Source organism: Rhinolophus sinicus, chromosome 2, assembly GCF_057876585.1.
Source record: "Rhinolophus sinicus isolate RSI-liver-muscle chromosome 2, RSI-T2T, whole genome shotgun sequence".
NCBI classification, from domain to species: Eukaryota; Metazoa; Chordata; class Mammalia; order Chiroptera; family Rhinolophidae; genus Rhinolophus; species Rhinolophus sinicus.
In genome coordinates, this window is record NC_142502.1 from 132,853,728 (window position 1) to 132,877,168 (window position 23,441).

Below are 23,441 nucleotides of genomic sequence, written 5' to 3' on the forward strand. Positions count from 1 at the left end.
CTGAGGCTCGAAGTCCTGGCAGATGCGAGCCACCAATACCCATTACTTCTGTGTCACTTACCAAGGACTTTTAAAGATTTTTGCTAGTTATGATTTCATCTTTTGAAAACAAAACGGTAAATTTAATCTGAGGGGACGGAATTATTCAGTCTCAACATTTGGTTAATCAGCTAAAATTTCCAGAACTGAAAATCAGATGTGCATTATCACTCGTTTTCTAAGTATCATAGTATAGATGGATACATATCTCAACTGCCAAACTCCTTTTAGCTCTGTATCTGGAGCTCTTTAATTTGCCATGGAGCTGTGTTTTTTTGTTGTTGTTTGTTTGTTTGTTTTTTTCCTTTTAAACAACCTGTTATCTCCTATAGAATTCTCAGCCTTTATTTTCTCCCAGTGAGAAGTTTCAGAGGAAAATGAATGCATTGGTTCCACATTCTGTTCAGCAAAAGTTGCTCGTCATCGTTACCCCTACATTTTTTTTTTAATCAGCTACTTAAGCATGAGGGTGTTACGGTTTATTTTCACTGACATTTGTCATGGTTAGTAGGCAGATTTTATTAGAGGTAATGAAGAAAGCCTGTTCATAGAAAAGTTCAAATTCTATAATTTCTTCTGTTTCCTCCAAATCGGAGAGCAAGCATAGTGATTAGTCAAAGTCACAATTAATGTCCAGTCAGTATACGGAGCATGAAATCACACCAGAAGAAAAAATGCACTGAACAAATGTGAACTAGGATGATGAATAATAGGTAGAACCGATAGTTAGGTGGTGGTTAACGCAGTGTTAGGAGCTGTCATATTCAGATGTGTTTTATTGCTAAAGAGATGCTGTGAATTAAAAAAGGACTCTGCAAGGACATTTAAGTACAAACACTACACACAAACACAAAGAAAGGTAAAATCATTGAGAATGAGACTGTCAGATAATGGCAGTTAGTTGTAAAATATACATGCAGTCAGGAACACATTACATAATCTTTTCCCACAAAGAGGTAACCATCAGAAGAAAGGCAGCCTATCACAACAGTTACTTTTTGGAGGTGCAAGGGTGTTCTACCCAATGAGGATTTTACTCTAACACATTGTTAACACAGCACTCTTCCAGGCACCTCAACTACTGCGCACTGCCAACACCTGGAAACGAGCACATACGCCCTCTAAGGAAACACAGCAAACATCTCAAAATTCTTTTTTAAATGTATTTTTCAGTTTATTGAATATATTTGACATACAAAATTGCATAAATTTAAGATGCACAATGTGTTAATTTGATATACTTATATATTGTAATACGTTAGCTGTTGTAGAGATATTTAGCACCTCTATCACGTTACAAAATTATAGTACACAACTGTTGTCTATATTCATTGTAGTGGGCACCAGATCTTTATTTAGGCTAGGCTCTTTATCAGAGGAAAATATTCCTATCCTCAGTGACATCTGATTTATTCTCACTTTATGAATAATTCTGAGAAGTTTTGTGATCTGATTTTCAGTCTTCCCAAATTAGAAAAAAAAAAGTAGATGGGGGAGGGAGCTGTTAATTTTATTCACCGTTTTGGGGAGTGGAAGCTGATAGTAAATCTACCAAAATCGCTAAATGACTATAATGTGCGTTTATATTTGTAAAGGCAAACAAATTTCAGTTCTTCTGTCTCCTGGTGCATTACTGTATTAAGCACTGTCTAGGTAACACTTATAATAAGAAGTCAGTATAAACTGTCAGTTATGTAGAAAAAAGTAAACATGAAACATTACCAGAAGTTCCTAAGAAAAATGTGACTACTTTCAAATAAAACAAATCAATTCAATCTTCTTTTAGCAGAAGCTTTCATTTACTCATGGGTGGAAGAACATAAAGGATGAAAGACAGAAGAATAAAAGGAAAATGATTAGGTTCCATAAGTGCTCATATGTTAGAGTAAAGAATAAAGAAATAATTGTCAGTTCAGAATAAAAAAATAATTGTCAGCTCTTCCTGTTGCTATTCAGTGTTTTATTGCAAGACAAAGTCAACAAATTGTAGCAGTCCCCCCCTTATCCATGGTTTCACTTGACATGGTTTCAGTTATCCCGGGTCAACAGGTCCAAAACTATTAAATGCAAAATTCCAAAAACAAACAATGCATTCATTGGTTTTAAACTGCATAGCTTTCTAAGTAGTGTGATGAGATCTCAGCTGCCCCTCTGTCTTGCCGGGATGTGAATCACTCCTCTGTCCAGCCTAGCCATGTTTTAGAAGGTGTGATCACAAAATGCAATGAATGTTTAAATTAAAAAAAATATATATATATATGTATATATTACAGTAAAAGACGCATTGCCATTAATCCCCCTCGAAATACTCCCCCTCGCTTCAAACACACTTATCCCATCATTCTTGCCCCTTTTTGAAGCACATCTGGAAGTCCTCTTTGGTGAGTGTCTTTAGTTGTGCTGTTGTGGCTGCCTCGATGCCCTGAATCAATTCAAAACATTTACCTTCCATTGTCATTTTGACTTTGGGAATGAGTCAGAAGTCACATGGTGCCAGATCCAGTGAAGAAGGTGGATGAGAACACACCGTAATGTTTTTATTTGACAGAAATTGCCATATACCAGAAGCTATGTGTGACGCACAGCCTTTGCATTATGATCACAAAATACGGTGAATGCTGCTGCCAGGTGCCATCCAACAGAAAGGCAGGGATCTGCAATACAGGAAGTGGCACGTGTAACCTTAGTAACAGTGTGTGACATGTTTCAAATTGTTTGGTGCCGTCAGTTAGGTGAGAGTAACAGTTGAGAGAAGGTATGTTTTACAGTGTGCTGTAAATCATCCTCCATCATGACAACACGCTGTGTTACACATCGCTTCTGGTACAGTAATTTCTGTCAAATAAAAACATTACAGTGTGTCCTCATCCACCGTATTCACTTCTGGCTCTTCTCCAAAGTGAAAATGATTCAGGACATTGAGGCAGCCACAACAGTGCAACTAAAGACACTCACAAAAGAGGACTTCCAGAACTGCTTCAGAAAGTGGCAAGAATAATGGAATAAGTATATTTGAAGTGAGTGGGAGTATTTTGAGGGGGATTAATGGCAATGTGTCTTTTACTGTAATGAATTATTTCTACTTAAACATTCACCGTACTGTTTGATCACACCTCATATAAGCATCCCACCCATTAATCACTTAGTAGTCCACTGGGTTTATCAAATAGATGGTATTACAGTACTTGTGTTCAAGTAACCCTTATTTTACTTAATGCCACAGTCATATAACTATTATTTTTATATATTGTTGTAATTGTTCCATTTTACTATTAGTTATTGTTAATCTCTTGTGACTAATTTATAAATTAAACTTTACCATAGGTATGTTTGCATAAGAAAAAACATAGTATATACAGGGTTTGGTACTACCCACTGTGGGTCTTGGAACATTTCCCCATGAATAAGGGAGGACTACTGTAGATAAGAAAAAGAAAGAAGAGACAAATATTATAAAGGCAAATACTACATTATGCCATTACTTATAGGGAATATGATTCTATTTTAGAAAATGCAAAGTAATTAAAAGGTAAACTATTAAACTAATATACAAATGAAGAGCAAGGTGGCTAAATACCAGATAAACAATAAAAATTTAATAGAACAGAGTAAGAAATGCAAAATCTATTTTCAAATATCATATTCACAATAACCTTCACTTACTATTTTCAGAGATAACCATAACACAATGTATATAATGTTGTATGGAAGAAATGATAAAAAATGCAATGAATAACATAGATGATCTAAATAATAGACACAGCAATGACCTCTGGAGGTGACAGGTATCTATATGTAAGAATTGGTATCCAAACTAATACTAGGTCTTGAATAGATGGTACTTACAGGTTTTTAAGTATCTAGTGCAGCTGGTTGGCTGTCTTTTAAGATTGTTTATTGATGAAATTCTTGGTTGGACATTATGCCTCCTCCTATTGCAACCAGGCACTCTCTCGAATCCCCACACCAACTTTCACCCAAGGCAAGAGTCATTCAAGATCCATACACTCTCTGTTCCTCTCTAACAATCTGGAAGCACATTTTGTGCAGAAGGGGAAAAAAGAAAGAAAATGTGAAGTTCCAGCAACAGAGACTAGGAGTAATAGCATGAATGTTGACATATAGAATTATTCCAGTAACAGAGACTAGGAATAATAGCATGAATGTTGACATACAGAATTATTCCAGAATTATTCCAGCAACAGACACTAGGAGTAATAGCATGAATGTTGACATACAGAAGTGGACATGATGTTTTCCAGGGCAGTAAGGAAACCTGTCTTACTTGAGAAGAAGGCTGTATATGAATGGCGTAAGAAGCAAGGTTAGATAGATGAGGTGGAACAAAAATTTTAAAGGCTTTGAAAGCCAAACTAAGGAGTTTAGATTTTATAAGTCACTGCATTTTTTGTTTAATGTTAAAGTCTTCATTTTCTCTCTCTATTCATTTCTCAGCCCACTAAATTTTGCTTTCATCCCTACACCTCCTGCAATAGAGTCCTCTTAAACTTATCTTTCACTAAAGTACTTAATCAGTTGCCAAAATCAAATTGGTTCTATCTTATCTTACCACTCTGCCATATTTAGTGCTATTGACTCAATTATCCTTCCTCCTGGAAATGTTTCCTAGTTAATTCTTTTAGCAATAATCTTTTCCTTCTCCAAATTCCCGTAGCTTTAAAAAGGACATGATTTCCCATCAACCTGACTTCTCTCGGTACCCATCTTTATCTTCCTCCCTCCTATGCCAGGAAACGCATGTCGTTACTACCACCCCTTTCATTATCCTGATCACATCCTCCAGAACTCTGTTTCATTAGCTTTGCCATTTCCTCTCTTAATCTACAATATTCCCCTCTCTGAGGATCTGCAACCTTTCTACTCAACTTCTCTCTAGCCCTATTTCAAGCATTTCCTCAATGTCCCTCTCTGCCTCTCATCAAAGAAGAGGAAAAATCCTACACCTCAGTGATCAGAGTATAAGTGGTCAAGGGTCCTAGGACCTGACATAATGATGGTCCCAATGAACCCTGGCCAATGAAAATCCTCAGCGCTAGCCAGAGGATGGGCACCCTTGTTTTCAGATATGTTGATAGTGTGATCTGAGTATAACAGTGTGAGACCCAGCCTGGTATAAACTGCTCATCATTTAATGTCCTAAACGTAGAGCCTCCATTCCTGCACAATAGCAATAAGGCTATTTCCTTCTTTTACCAATACCATTTCCTTCTTTTATTTTTCTTGCAATGTGTTTTCTTACAAGACAATTTATCTGACCACAAGTCTTCTACTTGATCAGTCCTTTGCTTCCAGAATCTTGATAGGCATAGAATACTTCTTTTTCCAAAACAGTATGAAATAGTGAGGGCACCGAGGCACTCTGTCTCGGCAACTCTGTCACATCTGCCCAGAGCCAGCAACAGTATAGTTTGTTTAAGCCTCACCCATAGAGCAGTCAATTGAAAGTGAGTTCTGGTGACATCATTGTCACCTGGAGCTTGTTAGACATGTAGAATCTCAGGTCCCATTCCAGACCTACTAAAAGAGAATCCGCATTTTAACGAGCTCCCTAGGGAATTCAAATACACATTCAAATATGAGAAGCACTGACTTCTAGGACAGTGATCATCATACTTTATCACGCCTAAGAATCACCTAGATGTCTCTTAGAAGGCAAATTTCCAGAATTTACAGTGCTTCTGCTCAGGTAGGTCTGGGCTAGGGCATTTTGTATTCATCACACAAAATGATGACTCGTATATCCATTATGGACGTTACATTCAGAAACAGCAGTCCAGTTGAAGCAAAAGAAAGAGACAAAGCAATTACTTCTAACAGGCAAACTCTTCTGTTTATTTTAGGTGTCATGACACAACCTGAGCCTCAAAAAGAACTTGTTGATGAATTGTTCAACTGACTCTTGCTTGGAAGGCAATCTCCTCTGTAAAGCAATCACAGGGAGCTTGGAAATGTGAGAGCATACAGATGTGAACACTGCAAAGCAAGCAATTATTTGAGTTCCCCAGAAGACCAATGAAAGAGCACTAAGAGCTGAAAATAAAAATGATTACTCGGGCATTGTTTCGCCAGATTCATGCACTTTGCAGGTGTGAGTAGTAAGTCTTTGTGAATTCTACTCTTGGAATCACTCTGAGTATCCCATTTGTCATAACTATGCAGCTAACATGAGACAGGACTTTGATCACCGCGTAGCCTAAAAATAAAGCAAAAGCTCTGTGAGGTGAATATTTGGAAGCAAAATGATGAAAAATGAGTTGTTTATTCCAGGAGCAATTGGAGATAAGTGAAAAAAGAAAACTGGTTTAACTTGAAATAGGGGAGAGGTAAACCTTCAAATGGTAATGCATTTGATAATATGAAGCCTCTAGGAGAAATCTTAAGTTTTAAGAACTGCCAAGTTAAAAAACAACTGCCAAAACATAAGTCAAAATGAAGTTTTCCTTGAATTATTCCTTGATAACCTGATTTACTCCCTTAGCAATTACACAGGAAGCACTAATATGGCTTCTGTTTTGCCTTATAAAACATATGACAACATACATGCTCACCTTATGGTAGGCTCTATTAGACGTTATTTCCTAGTGCAGAACCTCCTTGGCATTTAAGGTGTGTGTATGTTGTGCACAGTAAAAAGAAAAGGAGAGCAGCAAGGTTAGACGAGTTCTGAAGCTAAAGAAGGTGATGATACAGACTGATTGTAGCCTCACTAATGCCTAAAGTAACACTTCCATGTCTTAGAAACAAATGCACTAGAGTTTCTTGTCGCATTGGTCTTTCTTGCCAAACACAACTCCACTCACCATTTCCGACAAGAAGTAAATCATAAGAACCACAGTTATCGATGTGTCCACAGCTTCAAAGGTCAGAATCTGAAATGATGATCTTTCAAAGACCCACTAGTAATTTATAAAGGGATGAAAGAGAGAACTATTCCGCGTCTTTGAAATTTCCTGCCTGTTATCTACTATTCACAATGTAGAATTCAGATGCATTATCACCGATACTGAGACCTGGAAACAAACACTCTTAAACTTTGAAGGTAAGGTTTTATTATTTAATCTAAAATAGATGTGAATTCCCTTAATTATTGCTACAAAGAAAGGCTATATATAATGTGCTTCATTTAACTTATTATTTATTTGTAGATGCACCTTCAACTTTTAAATAAGGCCACAAGGCAAGTCTTCTCCATCAGTTGCTTTGGTATACATTTCCTAAATACTTTAGGAATTTAATATCAAAAAGTAGAATTGGGGAATTAAACTCAAAATAGACATTCTATGATGGGCTTTTGAGGCATTGTTATGGCCAAGATAAGCAGCCAGTTATACCTATATTGAAATGTGTTCTATGCTAAACTTTCTGTGGCTGCAATGTATAGGGTAGCACAACGGGGCCGGGCATCCCCCATTCATCTTGTAGGTGAGAAGTGATTCTAATTCATTTCCTAGGAAGTATCCCAGTAGTGTCTGTGAGCCAAGGTGATGTGTGACACGGAGCCTTTCCGTTGTGATCAAACAATACAGTGAATGCTGCTGCCGAGTGCCATCCAACGGAAAGGCAGGGATCTTCAATATGGGAAGCGCGCATTGAACCTTAGTAACAGTGTGTGAGAAGTTTCAACTTGCTCGGTGCAGTCAGTCAGGTGTGAGCTAGGGTTGAAAGAAGGTGTATTTTAAAGTATGTATATCCTGTATTGGAGTTCGCTAACTTTAAAGAAAACAAATGCCAAAGCTAGTGGATTATGGATTAGGAACAACGCATTAACATGAAACAGGCAAACTGTTTCATCCTCCATCATGACAATGCTCGTGTCACACATCACTTCTGATATACGGGGGTTTCTACCAAACAAAAACATTATAGTATGTCCTCATCCACCTTACTCACCTAATCTGGCACTGTGCGCCTTCTGGTTCTTCCCCAAAGTCAAAATGACCGTGAAAGGTAAATGTTTTGAACCGATTCAGGGCATTGAGGCAGCAACTAAAGACACTCATGAAAGAGACTTCCAGAACTGCTTCAGAAAGTGGCAAGAACAATGGGATAAGTATTCAAAGTGAGGGGTAGTATTTTTTTTTTTTAAAGATTTTATTGGGGAAGGGGAACAGGACTTTATTGGGGAACAGTGTGTACTTCCAGGACTTTTCTCCAAGTCAAGTTGTTGTCCTTTCAATCTTAGTTGTGGAGGGCGCAGCTCAGCTCCAGGTCCAGTTGCCGTTGCTAGTTGCAGGGGGCACAGCCCACCATCCCTTGCGGGAGTCGAACCGGCAACCTTGTGGTTGAGAGGACACACTCCAACCAACTGAGCCACCCGGAAGCTCAGCAACAGCTCAGCTCAAGGTGCTGTGTTCAATCTTAGTTGCAGGGGGCGCTGCCCACCATCCCTTGCGGGATTCGAGGAATTGAACTGGCAACCTTGTGGTTGAGAGCCCACTGGCCCATGTGGGAATCGAACCGGCAGCCTTCGGAGTTAGGAGCACGGAGCTCTAACCGCCTGAGCCACCGGGCCGGCCCGAGGGGTAGTAGTTTGAGGGAGATTAATTGCAATGTGTCTTTTACTGTAATTATTATTATTTTTTTTAATTTAAACATTCACCATATTGTTTGATCACACCTTGTACTTGACATTGGTGGGAAAGTTTTTACTGCCTAAGTATGATGCCAAGTACTTCAATGGAGAGATACTACCACTAAGAATTGTAGTAAACTCACTGTGCACACTATAAAATAATTGATAAGATATCATTCTTCACACTACACAGGGAAATTTATGCATGATTTCAGTACCAGGAATACTGGAGCTTCTCCTTAGAAACTGGTGATTTTATTTTATGGACATTGAATTAAACAATAAATTAATGTTTCCTTTTTGAACTGACTTCAAAAGAGTTTAACCCAAATTGTGGTCCCTGTTATAAGGTACAAGAGTCACTAATTAGTATTACTGTATTAGTCTCAAGCTCTGCTCTTCATCTGTACTTAATATTCATCTTGCTTTTTTTTTTTTTTAATCACTTTCCTTTAAGGAATGTTAAACTTCTAGTACTTTATATATCCTTTAAACTATCGTGAAATCTTTGCTGGAAGACAGTAGGATATACTGTATTCTGTCAACCCAAAGATATGTCTCTTTTCCACACTTTTACATATCCAAAATAAGAATAAATCCTACAATCTATTTCATTCAAAAGGTATATTTGATACTACTTCTATGTTTTCATTGGAGGTTCTTGAACTATATACTTTATAATTTATGGCGTCTTAGATGGAAAAGAAAACGCAGTACATCAAACAATCACAAGAAACAAACTTGTTTTAAAAATCTACTGACAACCTAACTTTTCCTGGAATCTGCACAACTGTCAATGTCTACACTTAAAGCAATGAAAAATGATGCTCAAATTTAAGACACTGAAGCAATTCCAGACAGTCACTGAAGGAGCAATTGCTTAGAATCAAGAATGTTGAGTAAGAAAGTGTTTTTGTTTTTAAAAATCCTAAATGTTTTAACCATCAGTGCCCATCTGAGAAAATCCCATGCTGTTTTGAATGTCCCTGAAAATTAAAGAGTGACTAAATTATGTTTATGATTCACTGCTCTGTATTTACTAAAGTTAAAATAAAATGAAACAAAAGTGAACTGTTCCAAGAAAGAGTAGAGACAAATCTGAAACTACAACTAAAAAACATTTTTCAATTAACACTATCTTAACTAAAGGATTCAGGTGACCAAAACTTCCATTCCCACCAAAGTGATCAAGTCTTTTTACTGCAGTCTTTGACTGACAAGGGACTAGCTTTGACATTTTCCTTTTTTCAAGTTAGTGGACTCCAACACAGGATATACACACTCTACAGGGCGTAATGGACAATGGTGGGATGCAGGGGAAAAAAACCAAAAAACAAAAAAACAGGATTCTGTATTGGCTTTTGTCTAAAAATATAAAAAAAATAATTATTCCAGGCTAATGTTTCATATAAGGACTTACACTAGCACCCCCACCCATGCCTACATCAGATCAACTTGAACAAATGGGGTATCCTGAGGGAAGGGGAGGGGGGAACACGGATCCAAGAAATTGGCAGTGGTGGCCTTACACTTTAAAGTAGATCTGGTTATGTGCATTTAAGGACTGACTAATATTCTCTCTCCCTCTCTCCCTCTCTCCCTCTCTCCCTCTCCCTCCCTCCCTCCCTCCCTCCCTCCCTCCCTCCCTCTCTCTCTCTCTCTCTCACAAATGGACCAGAAACTTAAAAAGATCCTGCAAAGAAACTGAAGCTTGAAGATAGTTCCAAAAATGCAAGCACAAGTGAACTGTAAGAAAATGCAGAGCAGACCCTCCTCCCACTCTTACCACAAGCTCTGTATGTCAGCTACATTATGAGGCTAAAAAAGAAAGGGCAATATAACCACAGCTGAGAAGTTGAAATATGTATTTACATCCACTGTTACCAACAATGACTCTCATCCCAGTTTCCTTGAGGTACTGGCTAATGCTGGCCTAAAGCAACTCTGATTTGTAAAACTTTGAAAACAATAAGCATACAGAAAATTTAGCCATTTTCATTACACGTTATACATTTACTTGTTTTTAATAAAAGTAAGCTTGTTTCTTATTTTTATTATGGTCAATGGAGAATACTTCCTGGTGTTATCAAACCCACTTCTTTTTCCTTTGGTCACAAGACAAGACTGTATCAATCGATTGAATTCCAGGCAACAGAATGTGAACACCAGTGATGTATGCTCCTTCTAACCTGGTCCATTAAAATCCTCCTCCATGTTTTCACCGTCATGCTGACAAGTTTGAAAGCCAGATGTTGAAGATGATAAAATCATAAGGTGGAAGGAACTGAAGTCCCTAAATTTTACCTTCGGAGACAGTGACACATTTATCATAAAGACACTTTCTGATATGTCATAACCAGAAGAAAACTTCCATTACGTTAAACCTCTAAAATTTTGAGGTTTATTTGTTATAATGTCTAATGCTCACTCCTTCACTGTATTATTTATCGTGAGTTATAAAATGTTTTGAAGTTTATATCATTATTTTTCTTTTTCTTAACATTTTTAAAATTAGTTTCAGATATACAAAACAATGTAATAGTTAGACATTTATCATGTGTATCCCTCACACAGTGATAACCCCCTTCCCCCCATCTACTACCCCTCTGACATCGCACAGAGCCATTACATTTCCACTATCTCTATTCCTAATGCTGTACTCCACTTTTTGTAGATAGATAGATAGATAGATAGATAGATAGATAGATAGATAGATAGATGTATATATATAAACATATAGATCTATCTCTATCTCTATATCTATATCTATATATAAAATTATAGTTGACATTATTGTTCACCTTCAGCTTCAGGTGTGCAGTGCAGTGCTCAGCCATCTACACCATCCCTGAGGTGGTCTCCCTAATGAGACAAGTGTCCATCGGATACCCTACAAAATCTTTACAACATTATTGATTACATTCCCCAAATTGACTTTTGTATCCCCGTGGCAATCTTGTGGTTACTGACTGTGTTTCTAATCCCCTCATCTTCCCCCTTATCCCCACCCCCACCCCATCTAGCAACCCTCAGTTTTTCCTCTACGTCTCTGAGACTATCTCTGATTAGTTCATTCATTTATTCTTTTCTTTAGATTCCACATATAAGTGAGATCAAATATATAAAAAACTCACTCAACTCAAATCCAAAAAAAAACCAAATAATCCAATTAAAAAGTGGGCAGAGGACATGAAGAAACATTATTCTAAAGAGGACATACAGATGGCAAACAGACATATGAAAAAATGCTCAACCTCACTAATCATTAGAGAAATACAAATAAAAACCACAATGAGATACCACCTCACCCCAGTCAGAATGGCTATCATCAATAAATGAACAAACAACAAGTGCTGGCGTGGATGTGGAGAAAAGGGAACGCTTGTGCACTGTTGGTGGGAATGCAGATTGGTGCAGCCACTATGGAAAACAGTATGGAGGTTTCTCAAAAATCTGAAAAAGGAACTACCTTATGACCCAGCAATTCCACTCCTAGGTATCTATCTGGAGAAATCCAAAACTCCAATTCAAAATATTCATGCACCCTATGTTTATTGCAGTACTATTCACAATAACCAAGACATGGAAACAACCGAAATGCCCATCGGTAGACAACTGGATTAAGAAACTGTGGTACATTTACACAATGGAGTATTATGCAGCCATAAAGAAGAATTAAATCTTACCATTTGCAACAAAATGGATGGACCTAGAGAACATTATGTTAAGTGAAATATTATTTTTAATGTCTATATTTATGTATTATTGAGACATACTTGGCATACATCATATTTGTTTCCAGTAGATAACATAATTATTTGATATATGCATATTGCAAAATGATCAGTTAGAGGGATCAGAAAAAGTGATTCAGAAACAGATTAACCACATTCAGCAAACACTGGAGATGACAAAAGAGATAAAAGGGCTCCCAGAGCACATCTAAAAAGCAAGTTTAAGTGTATCAATGCAATCATAGTTGTAATACAGGTGATTTGATTACTGTATCACCACACTTTATTATTTTATTTGCTAAAGTTAATATTTGTTATTTGTCAGTATATTGAGTAGAGGCAACTTTCAAAAGTAACAAATGCCAAAATAAAAAATCTTGCATTAACTAAAAAAAAAAAAGAGAAAAAAGAAAAAACTAAATTCTAATGTGGATGAGAGGAGAATTTAGCGCAAATCATGTTGATCGCAAGTTTCTAAACAAACAGGAGAATCAAATGATCAGGCTATTCAGAAGCTATCATACATGACGTTCATTTCTTTAGTCTTACCTAACATCTTAAATGTATTTAAATAAATTTCTCCAGTAGGAAGGTAGGAATATAAACCTCATATAATGAAATAAAAATGATTTGTTCATTTTCTCCAACTTTTGGTAGTAGCCTTTAAATTTATCCTCCACCCCTCTCCTTGTATATGTGTATGTGTTTGTGTGTACATACACACACACATGCACACACATACATGCATACACACACAGAATAGAAAATATACACTAGAATTCTTACCATGCTATCTTGACTTTTATGGTTTTCTTGTATGACATGTATTTTTAAAATAATGCGTCAAATTCCAGATCCTGGTAACTGTGATATATTTTAAATGTGAATTTCAAGCCACTTTGGAAGTACAGATAAAAAACTTTAGATTCTTGATAAACTCAAAAATATCATAGCTAGAATTAATACCAAAATGAAAAAGAATGTAAGCCATTAGCATTTGTGGGCTCAGAACTAACAGTCTCATGAGGGAATGATACTTGCAAGCCAAAGGGAATACATTTAACCCAAAACCTCCTGAATTTAGGAAAATACTGTTTCCACACTAGCATACTTAAAAATAATTTCTCACCAAAACAAAAGCAAAATAATCCTGACAAACTATCATCTTTTCTGTTGTTGACTAGTTTCTACTTTCGAATAAAAAAAAAAGCATGATTAATAATGCTATCTTGTTCTTTCCTTCACCAAATAACTGCATAATAAGTGTTCTCCAGTTACGCCCAGCATGTGCTTTTTTCAGACATAGCACATGTATATGAGAATGAGAAAATAAAATTATTATCCCTCTTACTCAGATAAGGGACATTGAAGCACTGAGAAATCTGCCTGCCAGAGGTCTGCCTGTTAAGGAAGAAAATTTCAGGTTTTAATTTGTTCAACACTGCCAGTTTATTCCCTTAAGATAACACTCAACACATATTTGCCTCATTTTATATACTCTACAAATTTGTAAAACCAAAACCAACTGTAGTTTATAGCTAGAAAATGGATGTGGCTACACAATTTCATTAGGGCATGCGTGACATACCCCTTTTAAAAATGTTCCCTTATTTCTCAAAGAAATAATTATATTGTCTACTGACATTTTCTGATTTTGATATGAATGTGAACATTATTATTCTCCCATTAAACTACAAACTGCTGGCAAAATGCCAATGACTTGAAAAATCTCCCAAATGACATTGTACTACAGGGTCATCTCTTTCTGTACAGAATGCCAATCTTCCACTTGAATGAACTTCAATATTGTCTAGCTTCATTCCTTAAACATCACTTCTCCAAGGCTTCAATGTGCTAGGGAATTGTTAATAAAATAAAGGGGAAAATAAACAGGCTGTAATTATCTTGTCAAGATTCTTCTTGTGAACCTTTCTTTGGACAATTCACACAAAAAGAAAGCAGCTCGTTTTCTAATACAGGGTATCATTCCTCTTTACAAACGGTATTAGCATTTTTGAAATTGCAGAATGGGGGCTTGACGATCAGTACTGAAGCAATATTGCAAAGAGAAAGGTCAGTAAAAGGCAGTGGCACGGGGTATTGGAAAGAAGGCAGGCTTTGGAGCCAGCCATGTCTTATCTGGCCGAGAATCTACTGAATCTGAGACTGTTTCCTATTTTGAAAAATGAGGGTAATAAGGTGCACTTCAAAGGGATGTTGTGAGGTTTAGTTAAGGCACTTAACTAATGAGTTTAGTTAAGGCACTTAGCTCTGTAACAAAGGAAATGCTCCAAAAAAAAAACAATGAACACACAACCATGAGTGGAAAGAGTCCTGGACATTAGGTCAGAGTACTTGAACTTGAGCCCAAGACCAACCTTTGTTTAGCTGTGTAATATTGAGGTCAATTAATCTCTTCGGGCCTCAGTTTTTTCAGCTGTCAAGCAAAAATCATCCCTAAGTTACTTCAAATTTTTATATTCTATAGGCTTATAGACTTGTGGTTGATGATGGTAAGTTTTATATATAAATATCTGAAATGTACTCTGTATATCCACTGATGTAGACTCAATAAACGGGTATTGATTTAACAACGAACACCCCTTTCTGAGGTATTTCAAAGTAATTTGGGTGGCTTATCTGAAGCTCTTCTGGCGTTCATGGGGAGCCCTGCTGATCCCTGGGGGGACCACTCCAATATTTTACCCATGTATATTATGAAAGTCCTCATAATTATCTTCAGATATGTACCTTATTTTTTATAATATGTTTTTATACTTTTCTAAACTGAGTATACCTATATAGTATCATTAAATGAGCTTAACTGCTATGTCTAATTTTTTGTTATGAGCAATGCATAATTCATATGTTTTCTTTTCTTTTTCACACAGTTTGGAGGATAGTTCAATAATTTTTTTTAAATGAAAGTTATATTTTGAAAGTAAATTACATTTTTAGCAACGTGCTAGTGATTTTAAGAAGACAGGAAGTCTTAGGCAGGTGTTTAATTAGACTAATTAAGCAACATGTAGTCACTTCCGGTTTTCCATTTGCTCTTTGTGAATGCAAATTAGCAACATAACTGATTGCCTAATTAGACTATTTAAAGCCGGCTCACTTTTTATAGCCAAGGATTTTTTAAATCCACAATTACAAGCATAAAACATAATATGTCGCCTGAGGTCCTACATATTTTTCTTTGTGATCTAACCACCATTTTTTTTAATTTAACTTTTTTTTGTATTACCTTAATATTAGCATAGGGAATAAGAGTAATAAAGTGCACTTCAATATATAAAGAACATAAAACACTACATTTTTACTGCTCTTACAGTTTTGTTTTCCCTTAGCAAGGGATAACATGTATCTTCTCTTGCCTGACATACTCTTAAGAAAAATCAATATATTCAGTTGTCCTAGGGATCTAATATGAAAGACTCTCCTCATCAGAAATATATTCATTTAAATCAACTGGGTATAAACCTCTTGTGGTTATCAAACTTCAGATGGAGAAGGGAAAAACATATTTCTCACCCTTCTTCTTCCTCTACCTGTGGACATTAAGGATGCCCCAGAATTTCAATTTTAAATCACCACTCTACACAACAAATCCAAGTCCATTTTGGGGTCCATCACAGTACAGTTTATATGCTCCTTAATAGTATGTGTATAAACTAGGGAGTGTGTATAAACTCAGCTCTCAGTCAGCCACGCAATCACGAGGGTAAATAACTCATACTCTACAGTGTACTGTGTTGCCAGTGTTTGTTTGTTTGTTTGTTTGTTTGTTTGATATTATGTTTTGTGTTTTCACACCCATGATGTCTACAAAATGCCTATCTGCTTGTTCTTCTAGAGATGAGAAGAGGAAGGCACTTATTCTTGAGATTAAATTTAAGATAACCGCCCAACTGTAGGTTAATGCAAGTGTGCTGAGCACCTTTAAGGTAGGCTAGGCTAAGCTATGAATGTTCAGTAAGTTAAATGTATGAAATGCATGTTCGATTTGTGATATTTTCAACTTACGATGGATTTATCAAGGACATAATCCCATAGTAAGTCGAGGAGCATCTGCATTCTAACTGCAAACTTCCAGCTAAATTCCATATGGTCTATGTGCCTGAGCCCAGATAAACACAATCTCACACCCCTGCACTTGGAGACCTAAGACCCAGAGGTCACTGGGTACTTGGAGATGTGCCCCGACAGGTGGATTCTCATGCACCGTCAACGGCGGCTCATCATTCATTCACGGTGTTTTAACTACTTCCTCCTGGACTGATAGAGTGTTTCCCAGGCACCACTGTAAAAAGAGGGGCCATAAATGATATCAGGTGAATCTATGGGTCATAGAGATTTAATAGAAAAAGTGAGAATCTCCAAGGCATTAAGTGGGGAGGTGTTTCACGACACATGCAGTGACAATTTAAAAATAGTGAGGAACGATGAACAAAAGAGATGACAGGAGACAGGCTTTTACAGTAATTCGATGATTCAATTTTCTTAGCTACCTGTATAAGTATAGTTATGCTATGCTAGGAGAAACTCTCAGAACCTAACCAATGCCAAGTTTTATAGTATCTGTTTATTACTAGCATCAGGATATTAGACAAATATCAATGATGTTTTACCAACTGGCCCTTCTGCCAGTAAGGAAAGTACATTCTTGGAGACTTCGTAAAAGCTTGTCTACTGGGTACTTGCAATGCTATTTCTCAATTAACCTGCACAACTACACTGAATAATGATATCAAACTTATGCCAACAAGAAGTCACGCAGATGGACTCTTGCTTCAAGTCACACAGAAGTCAGTAACACAGGCCTGACTCCACCATCACCCTAGCCCTGATCAGCTTTCATTTTGGGTTTCACTAGCAAGATGGATTTTGACCATTTAGATAGAGATGTTTTGTTTTATAATATAAACTCAGATAAAATTCATATAAAGTGAGCATGATGGCGTGTTAACTAGGAAAGACACCCCTCAACGTGGAAGTGGGATCACAAATTCTAATTACAACGAAAGCTTCTGCAGCTTACTCTCTGGGCCTGAATTCTGTAGAATGTAAAGTGTATGCAGTGGGAGACAGTGTTGGACTAAGGCTCTTCTATGGTCCGTTCTAGCTCTGATGTGCTATTAGTCCACGTCATGGAGCAGGAGGAAGCTGGCCAGTCAGGGCAGCGCACCGACCACGGAGTAGGTGCCACAGTGAGGTGTGTTGCATAGACAAGCTAGTCCTGTGTGACTGACCCATTATTTCTTTGTAGTGGTGCTAGCACTGAACATGACTATCTTCAGGAAACAACACTGAGTCTACTTCGTCCCCCTAACACATAGAAAAGCACACACAGAAACTACACAGAACAGCAGATGGTCCCCATGTTCTCACAAAGGTTTCTAGAGGAGCCACAGCTAAAGCAGGAAAGCCACATAGAAATGGTAGGGTCCCTGGTCTCCCCTTGCTGTGTGCCTTTTTCTCCTAAGATGTATCACTTGTCACAATATAAGCAGGCACATTAAACAGAACCCAGAGTTAAGCGAGAAGAGACTGGGTGAGAGAACTGGAGAAGCCAGTTGGGGAGAGGCAGGGGCTGTCACAAGCCATTAGGCACTAGGATAGTCTGTGTACGGCTGGTGATACAAGCTTCACAAGTACCAACATAGGTAGCATCCAGGGCAGAGCAGGGCGGAGTGGTAGCTGGGGAATGCTGGGCTGCCGCTGATGCTCTAAGCTAGGCAGTTGGTGCTGATGTCATGACGGGTCAGAGCAATTTGCCCAGGTGAGGCACGATCTAGGCAGTAGCTGAGGGATTTGGAGGCAGGATTCACGCTTTCCAAGCAAGCCAGGGGATAACAGAGCCAGGAACTCCTCAGGGATCCAGGCCCCATGCCCCTGGGCTTGAATAGAGAAGGACTTCAGCAGCAATAGAAAACAGGCAAGGGAAACGAATCAAAAGATAAGTCCTAAAAATTGAAACAGTATAGCAGGGGTGGGAAATGCTAGAACTCACTTGTATCCATCTCCTGGACCCAAAGTGCCACATATACATAGGGTACAAAAAAATGTATACACATTTTAAGAAAGGAAAAAACTGTATTAAAATTGTACTACTCAATATATACCAATAACTAAAGATGAATACAAGTCATGTGTATACATTTTTTTGGCACCCCCTGTATTAGCAGTAAGACTCGGATCCATAACCCAAAAGGTAAGGACAAGATGAATCCAGGAACCCTTGCTGCTCCTACTGTGACTGATCTGGAAACTGGACAGGCCTGCAGTTCTCATATTCATTTCCCTTCTAACCAGTCCAGGGGTCTTCCTACTATGAATGAATCAGACTTTGCATTGCAACAGAGTGCACCCAGGTGAAGTGCATGAAGCAGTATCTTCTCACTGAGGGATGCAGTAATGTTCTGGGAACAATTTGCACCATCTACATACCTGAGGCTGTAAGTTTACTTAATAAACAACATTTACATATATTTGGACCATAAAGTTATTCAAACAATGAGCAAGATATGTACATTTTAACCTGGTATATAAAATATAAATACTGGATCTCCTCTGCAGTTCATTTTCTCTTCTTAGAATGCATCTCCCATTTTTAACTCCCAAGAGCTATACTGATGTCAGTGAGGGGAAGTAATGTATGTTTAGAAATGACTTTTGACTAACAATGCAACTGAAAAGATTCTTTTTAGAAGAGCGGAGAGGAGAAAGTGTTGCCAAAGAAAGCAGCAGTGCTTCAAGAGAGCCCTGCTCTAAATCTGGTTTTAAAAAAATCCAATATTTACAAGACCAATAGGACTTGTGAAAGAACAAGTGAGATAAAGAACAGTGTGAGCCTTCAGGGAGTAGGAAAGGCACTTAGCTAACTCTACTTATCTTTTTAGCACAAAACCTTTCTTATGGAAATACCAATGCATTTTTTTAAAAGACCTTTAAAAATGTCCCAGTGTTCCATTTGTCTACTTTTTATTTGGCTTTCTTAATTCATCATATTTCCATACCTTCACTTCCCTTTTTACTAATCCCCTTTTGCAAAATGAAAATAAAACACAGTTCAATTTTGTAGAAATGTTAAAGTTCTTAGAGAGAGAAAAAAGCAGCATCACAATAGAAAATAACATTCTCTCAACTACATAATCATAATTAGCCACAACCTGGTTGTCTAAATTTAACAACTTGTTTTTCAGCCTCACAAATACTTATTGAGCACCTACTATGTATATGTGCCATAGAAACCATAAAAAAGAACCAGTCAGAAATGAAAAATACAGTAACTCAAATGAAGAATGTGCTAGAAGGAATCACTAGCAGACTAGCTGAAGTAGAGGATCGCGGATCGTATCAGTGATTTGGAAGACAAGGTAGCAGAAAACACCCAATCAGAACAGCAAAAAGAATAAAGAATCAACAACAACAAAATTACGGATAGTTTAAGACACACAAACAGAAAGTAAAGAATGGAAAAAAGATATTTCATGAAAATGGAAATGAGAAAAAAAAATAAAGCTGGGGTAGCAATACTTACATTAGACAAAATAGACTTTAAAACGAAGGCTGTATATAATAAGACACAAAGAAGGACCCAGTAATCTCACTTCTGGGTATTTATCTGAAGAAACCCAAAATGCTATTTCAAGGAGACATGTGCATCCATATGTTCATTGCAGCGTTGTTTACAATGGCCAAGATGTGAAGGCAGCCTGGGTGTCAATAGAAGAATGGATAAAGAGGTGGTGATACATCTATACAATGGAATATTGCTCAGCCATGGAAGGGAATGGGTATTTGCCATCTGCAGTGGGATGGATGGACCTGGAGGGAATTATGCTGAGTGGAGTGTAAGACAGAGAAATACAGATACAATGTGATTTCACTTGTACATGGAATCTAAAGAACAAAATAAACAAACAAAACAGAAATAAACTCATAGATACAGAGAACATTTTGATGGTTGCCAGATGGGAGTGGGGTTGGGGATGAGTGAAAACGGGGAAAGGATTAAGAAGTACAAATTGGTTGCTATACAGTAGTCATGGAGATGTAGGGTATAGCATAAGAGATATAGTCAGTAATATTGTAATAATTATGTATGGTGTCAGATGGGTACTAGATTTATTAGGTTGATAGATGAAAGGGGTTGGGGTCAGGGTGTAAAACATAAAGAGAGTAAGAAATACAAACTGATAGCTACAAAACAGTCATGGAGATGTAAAGTAAAGCACAGGGAATATAGTCAATAATACGGTAATACCTATGTATATATAGTGCCAGGTGGGTATTAGATTAGTCAGGGGGATCAATTTCTTAAATTATACAAATGTCTAACTACTATGCTGTACACCTGAAATTCATATAAAATAATATTGAATGTCAACTGTAATTAAACATTTTAAACGGGGGGGGAGGGGAATTAGAGGTCCAAATCTCCAGGTATAAAACAAATAAGTCATGGGGATGTAATGTACAGTACAGGGAATATAATAAATAATATTGTGATAGCGTCGTATGGTGTCAGTTTGTTGCTGGACTTATCATGGCAATCACTTCTTTAATTATACAAATATTGAATAACTATGGTGTACACCTGAAACTAATATAATGTTATATATTAGCTCTATTTAAACAAAACTCTTTAAAAAAATAACTTGAAAATAAAGTCTATTTAAAGAGTGAAAAAATTTTAAGAAATATTATTATAAACCCTTTTCCCATTTTTTTTTTTTTTTTTTTCTGATTAGTTAAATTTGGGCACATCTTCAGTGTATTTACAGTGTTATTGTAAAAACAGAAAATATTTTATATTATATTATATAATTCCTCTTCAACAATGTTGGCATTGCTTCACATTCTCATCTAAATATACAAATTTGAAACATACAATGGTGACAACATATTCTTCTAACACTGAGAATTTTGTGAGATTTTGAGTACCAAAATTGAATATATTCAATAGAAGAACTACTGTAGTCAAAGGTTTTGATATTTTCTGTTAGCAGCAAAATTGTTTAGTACCCATTATTTAAAAAGTTATTTTACCAAATAATATATGAGGAGTAAAGCATGTGTGTATGACTAGATAATACCGTTCCAAACCACAAGCAATTTATGAAGTAGTAAAGCAAAACAGGTATGGCATGTAATCTGAAGCTCGTGTGCAGGGCAGAAACCTCTACACACAGAATGGAGAAAGTGCCAGAATGAAAAATACATGAACTGAGCTTAATGATTGAGATCGTGGTCCCACCTAGAAGCATGGTGTGGTATAAATCACACTTTTCTGGACAAATGGGAGGTTAAATTATGTATTTTACTTCTTAAATCCCATATTAGTTTATAGGCGATTTTCTCATTAAGAAACACTATGTAGACGTGCTGTTCATTTGGACTTTCCTTCCGTAGGTCTTGTACAGTGTTAAAAGCAGTGGGGGGAAAGTTACTCTAAAATTGTTGCTCATCTACTAGCTTTCCCATTGACAGCATCAGACATTTCAGATTTAAAAAAAAAAAAAATTGTGATACATTAGTATACTCATTTAAAGTACAACAATCATAGCTACTCTTTAGATGTGTATGCATTACCTTATCTGTTTTTTACAAACCAATGGAGAAGGCAAGAAAAGTAATTTCCAAGAGGAAACAGACACGTCTTCTGTAGAAGTGAGGTCTAATTTTTAGGTGCAATGTCTTGGAGGAGGCTTTATCTTTTAAGTCACACCTGAATTTACATGTGTTCTCTTTTAACATAAACTAATGGATAAAGGCAGCAAGAATCCCTAAGCAGGAGAAAGTGGGGAATGATCCTTTTTTTAATCCATGTTAACTACCTAACAAAGGCAATTTGAAGTTTTCAGAATGAATGAACGAATTTCATTGATAATTACTTTATTAAAAGTGTAAAATTTTATGATAGGCATACGATAAGTCTCTCATATACCCACAGTATACTAAATATGATTCCTCTAGTCTCCATCGGGTTTTATTATTAAGAAAGAAGATAATCTATCCTGAAGTTGGTCAGATATCTCAATAAATGTCCTCATTCACTTCAGCTGAGGAGCAATAAAAATTGTGTCGGAGAAAAAAACCAGAGCATGTATTTATCTGCAAGGGAAACACTATTACTACAAGCAGATCTGTTATCTTTTTTATTTTATTTTCTGTGGACAAAATTATTCCCTACATATCAAACCTGACCTAAGGAATGATCCAGAAGTTCTGATGTTGAATGGCCCTCAAGAGATTCCAGATGACTGCATCCTGGAAGAGGGACACAAACATCCACACTGGACTTCACGGATGTATCCAAATCCCATTTCAACCTTGAGGACTTTGTTTGCTGCCAGATAATGAATTTCTAACTGAGGTCCACAAGTACATGTATTCTAGAATGGAAGGTTGGTTCTAGTTTAGGTTCTTGAGGCAATATTTACTCTCTAGGTTTGGCCACTTCTATGTCCCATACCATCTCTGAAGTTGGTCCCACTGCCTGGACTGCTATCCTTACATACCTGCTTTGCTATGAATTTTGACTTTTAATAGACTCACCAACTCTCACTATTACCTTGACCTTGTGGCCACCTTGACCACATTTACTCCTAATTTTCTCCTACCATGTAACCAATGGTGATCATTTCAGTCTTGGGATCCATCATATCTATAAATACGCATTTCTGAAGAGGAACCATTGCTGTGTCTATATCCCAGATCCATAAAAAAAAAAAAAAAAAATCATAGCAATGATCTGCTCAAGCTGCCAGCCACCTGCAAATCCCTCTGATAGCTTCTCTCGGTGTTGCTGCTGTTGCCTCCCTCTTGGCCTGGTACAGCCACGCCTTCATCATCAGCCTGAACTACACTTCTCTTAGGAACCCTATGCAGAGGTAATGGTGCTGAGATTGGGCCAGAGAAGACACTACCAAGAGAAGTGCCACATATTCTGCTATCTCTTCACACTGACGAAAGTCAGATGCTAGCAAGGGTCTCCTTTATCTTCTTTCTTCAGGCTAAATCACACTTGTTCCTCAACTTCTCCACTGTGGTTTTTGTATTTCCCTAAA

The 23,441-nt window shown here is 37.1% G+C and overlaps 1 protein-coding gene across 8 annotated transcripts in view; it reads right to left on the reverse strand.

The window, feature by feature from the left end:
- Positions 1-23,441, reverse strand: part of CTNNA2 (catenin alpha 2) — a 1,050,986-nt gene that overhangs the window by 841,841 nt on the left and 185,704 nt on the right. The window lies entirely within an intron of this gene.